This window comes from Thermobia domestica, chromosome 15 (genome assembly GCF_964235325.1).
Source record: "Thermobia domestica chromosome 15, izTheDome1.hap1.1, whole genome shotgun sequence".
Classification (NCBI taxonomy): domain Eukaryota; kingdom Metazoa; phylum Arthropoda; class Insecta; order Zygentoma; family Lepismatidae; genus Thermobia; species Thermobia domestica.
In genome coordinates, this window is record NC_137468.1 from 115,327,629 (window position 1) to 115,346,391 (window position 18,763).

Below are 18,763 nucleotides of genomic sequence, written 5' to 3' on the forward strand. Positions count from 1 at the left end.
TTCAAGTATTGGTTTTTAGAAGTTCTACTCAGGTTTTTAAAGTACAGTTTTTATCATGTTATTAGAGGTTCAAAATATAGGTTGCATATTCCTTACAGTGCTGGTATGGGTCACAAAGTTCATGACCTATGACCCAGAAGACCGAAAGGTATTCAGACCCATGACGACTCACGAGACTCGGTGACCTGGACACACCCATGAACCATAGTGACCTAACACCCGTGCAGACCCAGATTTACTCATTACCTGGAGTAATTCAGGCAGACCCAAGATGACCCGGACAGACCCATGACTTGGTATGACCCGGAGAAGAAAGAATTTGTCATACGCATGGGAAGTACTGCTAATGAGATTGTAACAAACACGATTCTCTTCTTTATATCTGTCTTCTCACTAAATACATAATTTTCTTTTCCACTTGTTATGTGCATATGTGCATGTCAAATCATTGCACTGAAAGATAATTACAAGGTTTATCTGAGTAGGAACAAGTAAGAGTCACAGAAAATATAAGATTCGTGTTTTTCTTGTCCGGTTTCGTCAAAAAAACATGTAAAATTTGTCGTTTATAATATAAAACATGCTACTGAGCCCACACAGTTTTGTTAAATGCTTTTATATAGCCTATGTTCAATTCACTATATTATTGTATTTCAGTGTGAGAAGATGAAGAAACGTGAAATTTTGTTTGAAGTATTCAAGATATCGTCTCTCGATTAAGAAATTCCATACCGAGAATCAAACAAGTGGTTGTTCGAGTTCAAGTAGTGGTCATCATTAATGAACTATAAAATTGTTGAACAAAGGGCGAATGGTACCATTCTCAACCCAGCGGCAATTCTCAGGACAACCTCAAAATAGACGAACAAGTACCAATTAACAACTTCTCGGCAATTAAGTTGGGCATGGTAATTACCACTCTTGAGATTTTTTACAAATCCGTATCGTAACTCTCACTCACAGAAAATTTATAAGTATACTATTAAGTCGTCCTAATGATTTTCATTTTTTTTTTTTTTTTTTTAGAAAAATGACTTTTAATTCTATAAGCTGTGCCGAGTTAGTAAATAAGTCACTACCATATTAACTTTTAAAATTACGAGCAGAGGTGGACTAGCTTCATGAAAAGGGCGATGGTACAGATGTTGGAAGAGCTCCATACCAATTGGTGGGAAAATGGGAGATATATCATTTATAGACGCATGTTGTTATAAAATATAATTTCTATAACAACAAGTGATTTTCGGTATAACATAAAATAATTTAGAAATAAAGATATGAGTGCTGTTTTAATATGATTTTTAATTACAAAAGACAACCGCGACATCCCAAACAACATAGCTATAACTTCAGGTTAGGCAGACCTACACGCGGCTTGAAAATTTATTTGCAACTTAAATCCATAAGATACTCGAATTATACTATTTTGTTCCAGAAAATAATGAAAATATTTCAGGAAAATTTGTTTATTTTAGTTATTAAACGTATTTTGGGGGACCTCTATAAACGAGTGGAAGCGTCAGAGAAATGTCCGGTTGTCCAGCGGGCAGTCCATCTCTGGGCCACTCCTTCACTTTGTGAGTTTCGTATCACTCACTGTATATTGCAGAACCAATTTGGGCATAAACTCTAACATTACATCATAGTAAGTTTCGGTCGATCCCGAGAAGAATCTAGACTGTAAGATAAGACATGGTAAACTTCTACACATAGAATCATGTTTCATTCCTTTAAGGAACTTTGAAAAGGTATGTAAAGTTTGGTATTCAAGATGATTATTTATAAAAGTATCAAATATTAAAACTGAAATGAAATAAGGTGACTTGAATTCTTTAGTTGAGTTCATGTTTGTGCTTCAGGGCTGCAATAGACAGAAAATATATGCAAGCAAGTGCTGATAAAGAGTAGATGAACAAAGACGGTGCAGGGAAACGGGAAAATCCACATGCATAATGTTATCTATCACAAACTCAGATAACCGAAATGAAAAATCAAAAAAAAAAAAAAAAAATGTAATGCTGTATTCTGTATTATTTATTTGTTGAAGTTATTGAAAGCAAATAGGCAATGTTCATATTTCTCACAAGAGACCATTCTTTTTTTGACAATTTGATTTCTGAAAATGTTTGCTACCATCGAATGCAGCACCCAAAGAAACCGAAAAAACCAGGTTTTTAGCGACAGACCGTAAACAGGGCCGGAGATAAAGGGCTCCAAAGTTCGAATACAGGTCGCAGAAAGTGCATATAAATATCATGTAATTGAAACGAGTGAAGGAATTGAGATGAAATTTAAGGTGAGAGTATCTAGTGTGACGCTCTTCGGAATAAGTATAATGCACGTCATGTCGGCCATCTTGAAAGTCGCTATATTGAAGTTCTAGAAAATAAAGAAACGGGAAGGAAATCATGTAGCATATCAATTTAGGTAGCTTGTTCCCAGAAATTCAAATATGTAATTAGTTTCTACTAACCATAATGTGTTGAATAGTTACCGATGCTGGAAATTTTGAGCAGGCGAAATTAATGGTAGTGTCTTCTGCCCTTTCAGTCTATTCAACGTAAACCAAGAATAAGATCAAAATAGTGCTTGAGAACAGTTCTACAATTATTACAGGTGATAAGAAATTATTATGTTGTTAAGGCAATCTTGAAGTATGCATGAAAGCAACCGATATAAAACCTTAAGGTGTCAAAAGTTCAGAAGTAAGTTGGACTAATTTTGAACTGACAACAGCTCTTATGGACGTTTACTTGCATCTGTTGTGTACCTTAAGAATGATTGTGTGGTTAATACAAAAGTGTGAACTACAGTAAGCACATCTGGAGAACGATAAAGATAAATAATCAAGCTCATCACAGTTTTCACCAGTATTGAAATTAAAGCAGTAGTCAACAGAAGTCCGAAATGATTCAGATGTTATATTGATAGGATTGTATGCACCTTTCAAGCTTGATTTAACAACATAATACTCCTTCATCCACAGCAATAACTCTAACACTGTGCCCACACTCACAGCCATATTTTGATTATGTTTCTGGTTTACATTGAATCGACTGAAAAGGTAGATGACCATTAATTTCGCCTGTTCAAAATTTCCAGAATCCGTAACTACTCAACACATAAGGGTTGGTAAAAACGAACTTCATATTTGAATTTCTGGGAACAAGCTACCTAAATTGATATGCCACATTATTTCCTTTCCCTTTCTTTATTTTCGAGAACTTCAATATGGCGACTATTCAGATGGTCGACATGATGCGCAATATACTTATTCCGGAGAGCTTCACACTCAATACTCACACCTCAAATTTCATCTCAATTCCTCCACTCGTTTCAATTACATGATATTTATATGCACTTTCTGCGTCCTGCATTCGAACTTTGGAGCCCTTTATCTCCGGCCCTGTTTACGGTCTGCAGCTAAAAACTTGTTTCTCTCGGTTTCTTTGAGTGCTGCATCCGATGATAGCAACCATTGTTAGAAATCAAATTGTCATAAAAAGAATGGTCCCTTGTCAGAACAATTTACGAAATGCGCGTGATTCCTATTGAACATGGTGTATTTGCGTAAAAGGCCTCACATCTTTCGTTTTAAAGTTATTCTTCTTGGTCTTAAAAATACTAGTTTTTCCCTAGCTTCTGAACACGCGAGATTGGGAATAGTAGGAAACGATTATTTAGTTATCAATAATGTGGAAAAGATTTGTAGAAATCTTTGAAATTGACGTTCATTTCTAGAATATAATTTAATAATTAGGTAAGTAAGACCGATGTGCATCTACTGATTGTTATATAACATTTTTGGATCACTGGTTCTTATTTTTTAATTTTATTGTTCTTCTCGAGTATTTGGAGATTGATCAATAATATTCTTGGACATGAGTTTCATATCCTATAATCATAGTGTAAATGTTAGAAGTTTGCGAATTAGTATTTATTTTATTTTGAGAAAAAGTTAACTTTGTACAAACGATCTACAATGGAAATGATATACACCATTCTTTGAGTTAAGAGGAGGGAATTTCGGTCTAGAACGCCTTAGAAAGCATAATAATAATGGAAGCAGGGATGCTGGCTGTGCATCACACAGTTGAACGAATGCAATCTGATTAGGCAGAGATCTTCATAATGTGCAGTGGCAAGGAGCTTTCTTTGTTAGTTGGTTGGTTGATTTGGAGTTTAGTTCCCCCTCAGCATCGTAACTACATGAAACATGGACCTACAGCTTAACATGGGATCCAAACCACATGAGTTTCCAATGGGAATCGAGGTCGAGCCTCCCGCACCAAAGGCACAGGCGCTAACCATATAACCACGACTACATAAAATAAATATTTTAGTGTTAAAAATAAATAAGTGCAAGGAGTATGTATACTCCAATGAAATGAATTGAAACTTACAACAGCTCTGTTTAGTGTTAGAAAAGTGGGAAGGGGAAAATAAATTTACTAACTTTAAAGAGATAGAACTTGAATAGCATGTTCTAAAATATAATTTTACATTCTACATTGATGAAAAATTCATGTAGCTTTGACATTATTATTGCATTTTCACTAAGCCTTATTTAACTGATGCTAGTAAATGTATGCATAAAATATTTCTTCTATGTTCACTTTACCTGACGAAAAATCGACTTCTTTGTTTTAAACATTTTTGTGACTTTGATTGTTCTTTATACCCACAATGAAAGTTTTCCGTAGAAAAGAAAATTCTAGAACTAAAATAAATTCTAGAATTAAGCATTAAATTCTAGAACTCGCAGTCAGAGTCGTCGTGACTTAGCTTTCAAGGTTACTTAGTAAAATATGTGTTTTCGAAACACTAATATCTGCGGAGGTAGGAGCTGGTGAAGGCTAATTATCTCCTGCAATGCCATTGTTCTGGTAAAATCATTTAAAAGATTTTCCAACATAATACTGTAAGTAATTATGGAATTCATGTAGTTTTTCTTAAGTTTTGTAAAACTCGATGAATGATTACGCAAAGTACACAAGACACATTTATTAACACAACCATATTTAATCGGTTTCCTCTCCTTCCTTATGAGTATTTTAAGTTTTCACCGTAAAGTACTAAATACTCTTAATTAGCTATAGTCTCGTGACTGGTAAATGCTTGAAACTAACAGAAATTGACGATACGGAGACATCCTACCTATGTTTCAATGAAGTTTTCTGTTATGTAGAAAACCAATAATAATGTATTATTTCGATCATTCAGAAAATCAATGACAGTAAAGTATTCTGATTATAGAGAAAATAAACAACTTTCATGTTGATAATAATTGTTTAGGATTTGGGAGCTCTCTGGATGTTTTGGACTAAATTCTGAAATTATTAGTAAGGTTGAATTAACAATTCACTAATTGCGTTTTATATTAGGGATTAAATAAGCTAAACGTGTTTATAGTTATTGTGTGCTTCTTTATAATCATATTTCAACTGAGAAAAGGAAATGGATATATTCCCTCGCATTGTCCTTGAACAATGAACAAAGTTGATGTTAATTCAATTTCCATAATAAGTTCAAAATGTATTTGAGATATTTTTGGTACTGAGCCAGCAGTGAACAATTTGAATAAGAAAATTCTGTAGCTTGCTTTTTCTTTAATTAGGATTGATTTATTATTGATGGAGTTTGTTTTGAAGGAATCACGTAAATTGGCCTAGGAATGTAATTGTGAAATTTCAACTATGTTTTTGTCATGATCTAAACCAAAAGTAAAGAATGTGGTGTACGCAACGCGCCTCTTGAGTATGTATAAAATTTTACACGTGGTGCTCAAAAACTTTTGAAATGTATTTCCTTTTATGATAGCTCATCATCATCGTCACTACTAATCAAGAGGATAGAAAAGAAACTTTGCAAAGAAAGGGAAATGCACTTTCTTTCTCACTCTTAGTTAGATAAAGATGATTCATTTTTGCACTTTCTGTTGAGTAGTTTTGCTTAGCAATAACTTGACTATTGAAAAAAAAATACAAAAAGCTACTTTGCTTGTGTCATTTGAAAAAATATCCACTGTTAATCCCTTACTAAGAAGTTGCATTCAAAAATATTTGGCGATTGATAAGTAAAAATAATAGTTTTCCTCGAAAGAAAATATGCACTTTATGCTGGAAACATATTGTCAGAAAATATGGTGAATTTTAATTATGTTAGGTACACTTTACATCGTAAATACCTTTAAATTTTCAATTCAAGGTGATGTTTGATTGTATTTTTACCATCGCTTTTATTGAATTGAAAGTATTGTATTTTTATTAGTGAACATAACTATGCTTGGAGATGCATATTTTTCTATATCTTTTTATCATAATTTGAACTGACCATTTTAATTATATTTTGCATTTTCTCCTGATTATTGGAAACTATGTTTAATAAAAACTTTTAGTTGAAATGTAAACTTCATTAATTATGTAGTCATGTCAGCAGTATTCTATAATTATTTCTTATCTGTAAATATCGGTTTTGTACTATATTTTGCCCTTTTTAACTTATATTGTGCATTTCATGGCACATAATGGAAAAGACATAAGGATGAACTGAATTTTCTTTTTATCATTACTTCTTCTTGATAGCGTATTTTAATTTTTTATATTCATATGCAAGTTTCTTTTTGTTCATCTTATATATCAGAATGCAATTTTCACACCCCTCCTTTTTCTGAACGCAGTCCAGTCATCCGTTGATGCCTCTTGTGCCATGCGCTTTCTGTCCATCCCGCAGACTCAATGGACACTCGAATTGGATTGGGTTAGAGACCCATGCAGTCTCTATTCGCCGAGTAGATTCATTTCGTCAGTTACTCTGTCAATGATTTCTGTTCCTACCAATAGAAAAACTCCTATCCCTCTTTAAGTTCTCCGCCTTTCCTCCCCACCTTAATTATTTCTCCCACTCGGCTATTTACCTCATACCTCTCTACAGTTTGCCTTGCGGTTATTGTTCTTACGTGCGGTCATTAGGGACTTTTCCTTTTTCTTTTCTTTCTATTTTTTCTTTCTTTTACAAGGTTAAGTTTGTGATTTTTGCGACTTTCTTTAAGGATCTTTAAACCAAGATTTCCGTTCCAAATTAATTGTAAAAATAAATAATATAGTCTGAAATAATAATAATAACCATAGAGTTGATATTGCTAACAATATTTGATTGAAATTACTTCAGTAGTTCAGTCCTTTCGAAATGGGAATTCATAATCAACGTTTATTATCCTTTCAATTTGAGGAGTAGTTCTTTATCTTTAGTAGTCTATGATATAGTTTTTCTTTCTTCTATTGGTGGAAAACTTATACTTTAGTGAAGTTTAATTTCCTTTTTACATCAGATGTAACTGTTTGGCTAGTATTACAATTAATAATGTGATTTTCTATTGCTTTTGTGAATAGTATTATGGAATGTAAAACCAAAGAACTTGTTTTGTTTTAGAATGTAAGTCCTATCCTTTTTAAAAGCTTGGCATTTAACTAGAGAAAAGTATCTCTGGAGTATGGCGGAGAAATGTTTTTGTCGTCTCTTGAACTCGACTTTTCCTCCTTTCATAATAGTCATACATATTTTGTTCTTGCATATATGGATTTTTTGCCTCACCCTTTTGTTCTCTTTGCTATTTTTCTCTCCACTTCCCCTACTGGTTTGTTATATGCGCTTGTCTGTATTCTCTTAAAAAATGCGCAAGAGATGTGTGCATGTGTATATGTGTTCAAGTGAGGAAGAGAGAGGATGGGTACGTGGTATATGTTCTGTGTGGGAGTGTGGGTTGAGTGTACATGCGTTCCTATGTATACGAAGTATGTTTCTGGACATTTGTGAATGTGTGTGTTTGTATGTATGTGTAAGCATGTATGTATGTATGCATGTGTGGGTGAGAGAAAGACTAAGAGCTTTCCCCCCTGATACGAACATAGCAGCTCTAGTCGGCCGAAGCCCTGCCCAGTCCAGTCGAGTCCAAGCCTTTGCACAATCTGTCAAATAAATACAACGGACGTGACAGAACAGTGCTCCACTGGCCACAGATGCAGATAGAGCCGCAACGAGCGATCCGCCCAAGCTCGCCACTCCTAGGACCTCCCACCCTTTTCTCTGTCTGTGTGTGAGAGTGTATGCATTCGCTCTCTCTATCTTTTCTCTTCCTCTCTCTTTCTTTCTTTCTCTCGATCTCTCTCAGTGTGCGGCGCAGAGTGTGTGTGCACCATATTTTCTCACTCGTCTAAACTGGGCAGGGTCAGCCAGACTTCATCTGTATCGTCCATCGAGGGCAACATTGAAGAAAATACGAATAAGTCAGGTTGTCATCCATTCGCAAGATTCTTAAAATTGTCTTACATATGTATGTGCCCTCCAAGACATCTTCGAGTCTCCGAGCATGTTAGGTTGAGCCACCCTATAACACCTGAAATGACAAAGAAGAAAAAACTGATTAGAAAACTAGTGATAGTGAATTATTTTTTAAAATATATATATTTCAGTTTACTTCAAGCTTCCTCAGTGCAGTCCTTTCGACACTACTTACGATTGGCTTAGTAAAGTGTCGGTGTTGGTGTTAGTTTCTAACGTTGCTGTGAAGTGAAAAAAAGTTTTGAATTCTCGAACAAAATATGTAGTTTTAAAGTAAAGTGTCTTTGAAGACACAGTAGTTTCGTCGAAGTGTCTTAGGAATCCATCTTCTTAGTGTAACTGTGAAAATGAAGATTGTTCTTATACATGCTTCTAAGTGCCTTTTGCTTCACTGATCGTGTAGGAGCTGAAGATTGTACATGCCTACTCCTGAGAAGTCCAGCAAGCATCTGAGAGACTCAGCTTCTTCTTGGCCAGAGCCAGTGGACCTTCACGGTCTCCCAGCTGCGGTGTCCAGTCTCAGTGAGTGCTCGAGGAGGTGGGTTGACGTCTTTACCTCGGTTTTCTCTTCCCCTCTTCTTCTCTTATATCCCACCCTTCGCCCCCTCTTATTCCCTCAGAAAGCCTAAAGGGGGTCCATCCGAGCCATGGTAACGTTTCGTAGAATCCTTTTCCTCCTCTCCTTTTGGAGTTGTGTCGCCGATTCTTAGAGGGGGACACTGTTCACGAAAGCAAGCGCCGGGCGAATCACATTAGGACTTTGTGGAAGGAGGGAGGTAAGGAGGATCGGTCTACGTCTGCGTTGAGAGAAAATGAGCGAGGGAGGAGATCTACTCGAGGCCGGCCGTTCCAAGTCAAACTTCTCCATCCTCACAGAACACCCAACAACTTGCAAGCACCTCTTCAAACCTTCCTAAGTACCCTTGGGAATTCAAAGCGAGCATCGGCACACTTGATCACTTCCCTTCCCAGAACGTAAGAGGAAGGAAGGAGCAATCTGTCTCATCCCATTCTACACACACACACACACACACACACACACACACACACACATATATATATATATATATATATATATATATATATATATATATATATATATATATATATATATATATATATATATATATATAACACAATAAGAAAATATATTGAATTGTCAAGAAATTTGAACTCCAAGAATAATGTCTTAGGAACAAGACAACATTATAATGCAAAATGACTCCTAGGGAATTTCTTTAATTTAAGATTGGTGTCATCTCGAAAGATCATTTTTAAATATTCTTTAATAATGGAAACATTTAGTTTGTTTCTCTGTGTCTTTTTTAAATATTCTCGAACAATGGAAACATTTAGTTTGTCTTGAAACTAATTGTTATCGTGATACGATTTGCTAAGCAATATAGATCACAGAAATTCCTTGTTCATAAATTCTTCTTCATTTTTAGATTTATTTACGATTGGTTATATTTTGACATTTTTAAAGGATATTTACTGGTATATATATATATATATATTAGATATGCTAGAGCAGCATTAAAATCTAATTATAAATTAATTTTTCTTGGATTTAGCTTTTCTTTAGAACATGCTGGTGAGTCTAAAGATACATGTTATGTCTATTTCGAAGTCTCAGTGATTAGAAATAGTAAGTACCCATTGATTACAAATAGTTTCTCATTTGCCCCTGTAGACTATAATACTAATATAAAATGCGAGTTTTAGCCTAATGATGTTTAACTTCATAAAATTTCTCACTAATTTCCTTATTGATTATCGGCATTGTATTTTAAAAAATAATACTGAAATAATTGCTTCTATTAAACTAGTATATTAATATTTCAAAATAATCAAGTACAGAAACTTAACTATTTTATCTCCATGTAATAATAATGTATCTGAATATAGTTTAATGCTTGTAATACATTATACTGGAGTCGTGTCTTAAACTGTACCATTAAAAGTTTGATACGCCATATCTTTCATATAATACATTCTCATAATGATTCTCCATATTATAGAAACGGTACTAGTTCTAGTACTGCAAAATTTGATACGTACTGCAAGTTCTGCATATCTAGTTCAATATTACTGCCTATAATTTCCTCTGGTTCGTCTTTCACGGGCTTCAAACATCTAAACACCTTTCTGTCGTAAAGAAAACAATAAACTACTGTCGAAATTTAATAATAAAGCCAATTATCATGAAAGCGAAATCACAAGTTTTATTTTTTCATAAATATCATAATGCTTCATTTCTTGTTATTCTTTCAACATCATATGTAAATAAGTTTAAACTTTGAAACGGAACATCAATACGAATTGGTATCAATGTGACACCATAGCTAACAAGTACCGGCAATTGTTTCTTCTTATAAGCTTAAGTCTAATTGTTGAAAATTGCATCATAAGAAATAATATAAAATATATATATAGATGTGTAATCTACTTTAATACTTGATAGTTTCCGATAGCATGAAATATAAAATTTGGAGTACAGCCATATTAATAAGTAATACAGTTCATCGGATCCAAATTTCGAGATTTGATAAATACGTCCCTAGTTTACATATTTTGATAAATTGAACAATTAACTGTCGTAATTCGAAGTATTGCTTGTGTTTCGATATATAGAATGCTTATGGTACTTCTAATGCGTTGAAATGGTCATAACACGCAGACACAAATATTGTCTCTTTCTGACGCGCGCGCACAACGTTCCTTGACTAGTGGCTGTTCATCACTATATGAGATAACTCTTTTCACACTGTGCTTGACATTTCATGGTATATACTCCTTTAAGTCACATTATGTTTGTGCACACCGTGTTTTCAATTGAGAAACTTTTTTTTTTGTAGAACAGTTTATACATTCTAATAATCTTATAAAATTTAAATACTATAATTAACAGCAACGGCTAAAGTTGCAAATGAATACGTTTTATTTGACATTAATGATGGAATATTTTTCAATAGTTGGATTGTACGTTATGCATTTTATTTGATACTTCAATAATAACAGTATCTTGTTAATAATTAGTTTGGATCATTTTACTATAATTTCTACTGTTGCAAAACGAAAATTCAATTATATTTTTAAACCATTAGTAGGATCCTTTAAAATAAAAGTTGAGAGATATTCATGTGACCTTAGATGTGCGTGGTAAAATTGTTGGCCTGAATCCAATTTATTCTTTTTAAGAAGGGCTTGATTTAAGCTTTGTGGTGTGGTCGAATCTGATGGATATGTTTTCAAGGGCATATTTCACAGAGAAACCACATTCAGAACACTTGATAAAAGTTTTCCATTATCTATTTTATTAAGTAACTTTCTGGCAAGAATTTATTTGTTTATTATATTTCAATATACTTGCCCGAATTTAACTGATTTAATTCATTTCTAATTTCAGTTAATAATTTCTTTTTCCCCGTTGTTGAGCAATAACTATTAAAATAATATAAAATAATATATATTTGTAGCTCATATTAAATGAACTGTCCAAAGCAAACCGTAAATACATATATCTAGGTACAATATATTTTCTTTCCCTTGTAATTTAATCTTAACTTTTTGATTTGAAATACATAATCTAATTAACCTTAAAACAAAGTTTAGTTAACTCAAAGTAAAAAGTTACGGGGCATGTATAAAAATGATGATGCACGACGATTCTAAATAGTAAATGTTCACATATTCTTTGAAGCTGTTTTCAAGATACGTTTAACTACAAAAGTTGGGAACTCCTGACATTAGAAGATGGTTAGTAAATTTCAATATATATATATATATATATATATATATATATATATATATATATATATATATATATATATATATATATATAATTAAGTATAAATGAACTCTGATCGTAACTTCAAATACAGAAACTATCAAAAGTTGAAGCAGCATATTTCTTTGAACTCTGTGAAAAGCACTTAGAACGAAATTCCGGGAACATATTTTCCATCAGAAGTATATAAGATCAAACCTGAGGAAATAGTGTTTGCACCTGTCTTTACTGTGTTTAGTTCCTTTGTATGATTTTTTTATGCACTTTTCACAAAATGTTTAGGGTTGGAATTGTATATTCCTTTGCATCTCAGGGTCCTCTTATATTAACGAGAACATTTGATTAGTCACAATTTCCTATCTGAAAAAGATTAATAGTACGTAAATGTTCTTACATTATTTCTTCTCTCTTGTCGTCATCACTTGTTAGTATCACATCAGTATTGTGCGCGTGTGATTATTATCAATCTTGTAGATGTTTAGAATACAAGGAAATTTACCTATATGTGTGGAGTTACCGGTATATTGAAATATATTTATTCAATTTAAAAAAAAAAGTTAAATTAGCATCGAGAGTTAGAAAATCAAAAATGGTACATTGAAAGAGATAACGATCATATATCTTTAATATTACAGAATTATCAATGTTTACTATACACTATACATTATATTACGTGAGCACATATTGACTGGATGTTGGAAGAACTGTTAGCCAGTTTTTAGACTCATTTCTAGACTAAACGGATATCAAGATTTATTTTACATTTTTACGGAAACAGAACAAATGTTTGTTCTTTATTATTCTGTTTTTCATATATTTTTAAAAACATATATTTCTCAATATCACGTGCATCAAGTATTGAAATTAGTGTATTGAGTCTTTCGTGTAACTCCATCCATTACGACTCTGGAACTTATTACATTATAAAATAATATTCTGATCATAATACAATTATTTACCAAAACTAGAGTAAAGTGTTACAATTTCAACAACTGAACGTTATCTTAATCAGACACGCAATGAGCCCAGTCTGAGTGTCTGATGAGATAACGTAAATTGTTGAAACTATAACGCTTCATTTTAGTTTTAGTAAATAATTGTATTAAGCTCTGGTCAGAAAGTGCTAGTTATTTATGAGTCTTTCGTATAATATATTTCCTGACACTTAGTTAACTTTCCTTTGGTTTTGTTGATTTAATGCGATTGTTTAAGTTGATACAGAATGTATGTTCTGTTTTACGGCTTAATGATTTTTTGTTCCTTGTAAACTAGCAGAAAATTCTTGGCCAAAAGCTATTCTGCTCTTCAAATGTTAAAAATTTCAAAATGTTTGAAAAATTGCTATGCATATACATATTTTCAATCGGAGATATTAAAAAATACTATCACTTATAACCGTAACAGTCAGTGTTTTGCAACTCTTTGTGTTGCTGCGTGTCTCCGTGTTGCTGCGCCTTTCCTCCTGTGTTATCTCTATGGAATTTGTGCAACTTTAGAACAACTTCATGTTCTCTGAAGAAGAAATATCCATTCTCATATTTTGGATCCGAGTTGTTTGAAAGAAATATACAATAATAATTTTTAAAATTTCTTCTTAGTTTCATTCCGTCTAAGGTTATATTTAAAAAATGTGCAAGTGAACGAGATATCACTCAATATGCACCAAAAACTCCCAATACATCAAATTTCGTGCCTGTACGCCTATAAGATGGAAACGTAATGATGCTAATTTTCTACTCCTTTTACGTGATATGTCGGACTTGCTAAAAAGATTTGTGCAAAATTTCAAATTCTAACACCAAACGGTTTCAAAGACATAACGAAGAAAATAACCTTATTTTGCCTTCCTTGGGCTCAAAGTTTACAAATTTCTCTGTTTCCACAGTGTAGGTTTTAAGGAAAACAGTTGTACAAACTTCCAAATTTCTAAATTTAACGGTAACGTACATATAGTAATGAGTCACTCAGTAAAAGAGCTTAATTGTAATACTAATGTATTCGTAATTAACTTACTCATAAACAATATTATACTGAAATGCTAAGTCTCGTACATCCTTAGAAAATTATTAGTATCGTAACAATTCTGAAAACATTTCAACTAAGATATACATATAATAGTGAACAAATGTTTCGTTAAAAGTTAACAAACTGCAGTTTCCTAATGTAAAGTAATCTGACATTTTTCAATATGAACAAGATAATATTTACGATAATAATAATACAATTCGTCTCTGTTTCTTGTATACTGCACTAAGAAATATGCCAATCAGATTCGGGAATAACAAATGTGGACATTTTGAAAATTGCAAGAAAATTTAAAAATTTATATTGATCTATTACTATTATTTACTGTACTAAGTGATGTAATTAGTATAAATATTTTTTGTTCTAAAGCTTTCTACAAAATCTTGCATATACTGTAAGTAAATTATATTGTCAAATAATATGGTATTTCTGTTTTCCATCTTTTTAGACTATTAACATGCTAACCGTATAATTAGATGAATACCTATCGCCTATTTTTGAATTAATCGGCAAATGCATATCACTGGCATCAAGTAATTTGAAATGATAAAAAGGCGAGAACTAATAAAATATTAAATAAAATAATAAATAAAAGAATACCGTTTTAACGCCCACATTTCTCGTTAATTATTAATTATTTTCTACCATGTTTATACTAAACTGACATTAAATAATCATAATTAGTATAGTACTCATGCATTGTTATATATTCCCTCCTTCAAAAAATACTAGCTTTCTTAACAATAGAATAAAACTCAATATTTCGTTATTCAAGTTGCCCTCATTTCCTAGTAGCATTTTCACTTGCCGTCGTCATGTACATAAATTTTTTATATAATTACAACCAGAATTTAATTATTTAATAGTTGAAGACGGATTAAATATATAATATGGAGTTAAAGGAGTACATGAATACGCATATTTGATAGAGTGCACTGACGAAAATAGAATTGAAGTGAAGGGCTGCTTTTTTCACCGACTCCAGTGCATGGTGGGTTGCCTACCATCACGGCGTTTCGTGCCGTCTGGCGGCCGTCTGGAAACCGGTGATGGTAAAAAGATCAAGTTAGGCACTTTGACATAGTTCCTTTAATATAATGATTCTTTCATTATTTTACTCTTTATAATAATGATTCTTTTATTATTTTACCCTTTAATATAATGATTCTTTCATTATTTTACATATTAAGTACTTTAATTACAGAAACTAAAATTGTTGAAAGTTCTTAAACAAAATTTGTAATGTGGGTGTTGACAAGATTATTTATGTTTCTTAGATGTGTACTTCACCTAAGACTGCAATTACATTTTTATGTGTTTATCCTATAAGTAATTATATAAATTAAAACTTGTTTCTTTGTGCTTCCTATAGTTGCTAATATACCATGAATGACATGTTATATCTCAGAAATATAGTATACTATTTTTTTAAAAAAAAGGATAGAAAATATAAAATATTTTTTAAAAAATAATGACCGGAATATTCTCTATTCCTCGAAATGAAAATAGTAAACATGAACTTTTAAACTTCTTACGTAATTTTCTTGCATTATGTATAATTTTAGTTTGCGTTTTCTTTTCTCAGATGAATATTTGTTTTGAAACTACGTACTATAACTCATTTTTCAATCTTGTAAAAATATTTTTATTGTTAACAACGTAGATCAATATTGAACAAGATTATTCTTTTTCTACTTTCTTGTAGTTTCAGTAATTTGTGTACACCATTTTCGCATAGAAATAAACATAATTCAACAGTATTCTTTACATCAACTAAATATGCATAAACAATTGTATAACACTAACTTGTAACTGCACGAATAATACACTCTGAAATTTGCTTTGTTTTCACTGTTTCACATTTTATATTGTACTTTATATTACGTGTACTTTTCGTAAACTTTTTAAATATTTTATGGAGCCAGTTCACAAACTAATAATAATAATAATAATAATAATAATAATAATAATAATAATAATAATAATAATAATAATAATAATAATAATAATATCTTATAAAGTCAGTTAGTCTTTTTATTTCATAAAGTCGTTTTATATTTTATGGTCATTTTTATAGACAAATAGTCTTATAAAAACATTCTTTTCTTTTGTTCATTGAGACCTCTTTATTGAAATCGCATGTCCACAAAATGTTACACGAAGATTTATGATTTCCACTTTAGTAAAAATATTCTATTTTGTCTGTCTAATAATTTTCACTTAAAGATTTATTTTTGTGCAAAGTAAACTGAATGACTTAAATATTTATACTCAAGTGGAGTGCTTCAATAAAATGTCTATACATATATAAGTATTTCTAAGAAAAGTAACAGTATGGTAATAATAGTAAAAACTACAATAAAATAATTGAAATACTTGATATCTCTTAATATCAAGTATTTTTTTTCAAATTTTAATTCAGTTATGAAAGTGTCACACAAAGAGAAAAACAGTAACAAATCTTTCTGAAACCGAGGGTAGTATTTTCCTTGGTAAGATTATATATATATATATATATATATATATATATATATATATATATATATATATATATATACATAAAACACATAAGATATACATAATATCTTATGTATATACATAATATATACATAAGATTATATATATATGAATTCTAGGTATTATAATTTACCTTCATTTATTGTCTATATGTAGAGCTAGGCCAGAATTTTTGTCTGAAGGAGTAAAATGACGTCATTCAATTTATGAACTGCTGTTCCTTAATATTTTACCGGAATGTTAAGGCGTGTAAATGAGCGTCTATTTCCAAAAAATGAAAGCATATTTTTCTTATTTTTCGAATGTAATTTTTATGCAGAGTAACAACATTTTGAATAATTCAATCAAATTCAAGAAATTAATCTTGAGATTTTGTTCAAACATATATGTATTGAATCCATAATCAGATGATAGGCTTTGCACTTTTTTACAAATATATTTTTATTTCTTGCTTATTATGAGAATTTTATTATTAGAAGCATAGTACTGAGGAGTCAAAAGCGCTATCAAGAATGAATGAAACGAACAAATATAATATTAAAATTGCAGAGATAGATTATCTATCCTTATTGTCTCAATTTGTCCTTGATTCAACTCAAAGTTATTGTTAAACTCAAAGTTATTATTTTCTGAAAATTGACGGAATTATAGCATTATTATTCCATAACAGCACATTAGAATGAGAAGAGAAAGTTGCTACCAACTGATGATGATGAATGTGCATTAGGGTGGTTTGAAAAAAATCATTTTTTTATTTTCGGAACGCTATAGTGCGCAAACGTTGCCATTGGTATAGACAAGAAAAATCCCAAAAAGATTTTTTTATTTATATATCTTCTGGTCCCGCATCGCTGTTGAAATTTAAAAAATCCGGTAAAAATAAATTTTCAATATTTTTCTAAAAGGACTAAAGGATATAAGATGACTCTGTATAGCTTAAAGGTTTCTTCAAGTACATAAAAACAACTTTAAAATAAATAAAGTATATTTATATACAATCTTCTGGTTGCGCAGCTGTCAAAAATTTGCAAAATTGGCGAATTTAGCAAAATTTGAGTTTTGCATGTTTTTATTTTATTTTCTTAAAACAAGTAAGATAAGGACGCTACTCACAACGAGGGGTTGGCTGCACTTGAAGTTCCACTACCAACCTCTTGATTATTTGCTATTGTATTAACAAGTTTATAATTTTACATAATTCGTCCCCTACAAATTTGCATTTTCCCTTTATTTTTGTCCATAACTATTGACTTTAAACTCTTATTTATGCGGTGGCAGCGGTGTCTTAGTGACAGATCGTTGACCTCTTGCTCTTGGTTCGAACCCCGCTCGCGTCAACTGAGTTTTTTGGCGGACAAGCACCGTATGTGTGGGTTTTCTCGGGATTCTGCCATTTCCTCCCACTTTCTTCATTCCACTATTTCATTCATTTCTCATCATCACCGTCTCCTTTAGCCTAGCCGGCATCAGCGTGGGATGTAAAACTTAAAAAATTCCATTTTTAATTTTTTCTGATTTATGTGAAAATGTAAGCATGGATGATCTTGACAGTAGTGTAGCGCTGATGAAGCTATCTCAAGCACTGTGTCCACTCACTATACCGGAAGCTTCCGTCACAAGCTTAACGTATCCTCCGATAGCATGAGTATGACATGGAAACTTCTTGTAATTCATAACTAGCTTAGTGTCTGCTTATAAACTACCTTATTTCGTCATTAGTCAATGGTCTTAACAAAGGAGGAGAAGTAAGATTATAAGTATCCCATTGTATTATATGGTGCAACCTTTAGCTATAAAGTTCATGCTTGCTCGGAAAAAAGTCTAATAAAAATGTCTTAGGATCACTTTCAAAAGCTGCTTTCCTTGTCTTCAAAAGTCGTCTGTACCTAAGCTCTCGAATGTGGTTTCTGTCAGCAATGACCATCGCCAATAGCAAATTTTCGGGATGAGCAAAGTAAGCATTCCGTTCTATAACGGGATCCACAACTTAGCTCTTCTGGCCAAATACAACTTTTTCTGAATGGTCTCGTAAACATGCTGTTTACTTTCTGTCAAATTGTTGCTCAACTTAATGGCAAAGCACATAGGCAT

General features: G+C 32.0%; 1 long non-coding RNA gene across 2 annotated transcripts in view; it reads left to right on the top strand.

Moving 5' to 3' along the window:
* The first annotated feature begins 7,853 nt into the window (after window positions 1-7,853).
* Window positions 7,854-18,763, top strand: part of LOC145671210 (uncharacterized) — a 48,026-nt gene continuing 37,116 nt past the window's right edge. The window contains exon 1 of one of the 2 annotated variants that reach the window (XR_014128474.1): window positions 7,854-8,878. This is a non-coding gene — a long non-coding RNA (uncharacterized LOC145671210). The remainder of the gene's footprint in view (window positions 8,879-18,763) is intronic. The other variant, XR_014128473.1, reaches the window with a different exon arrangement.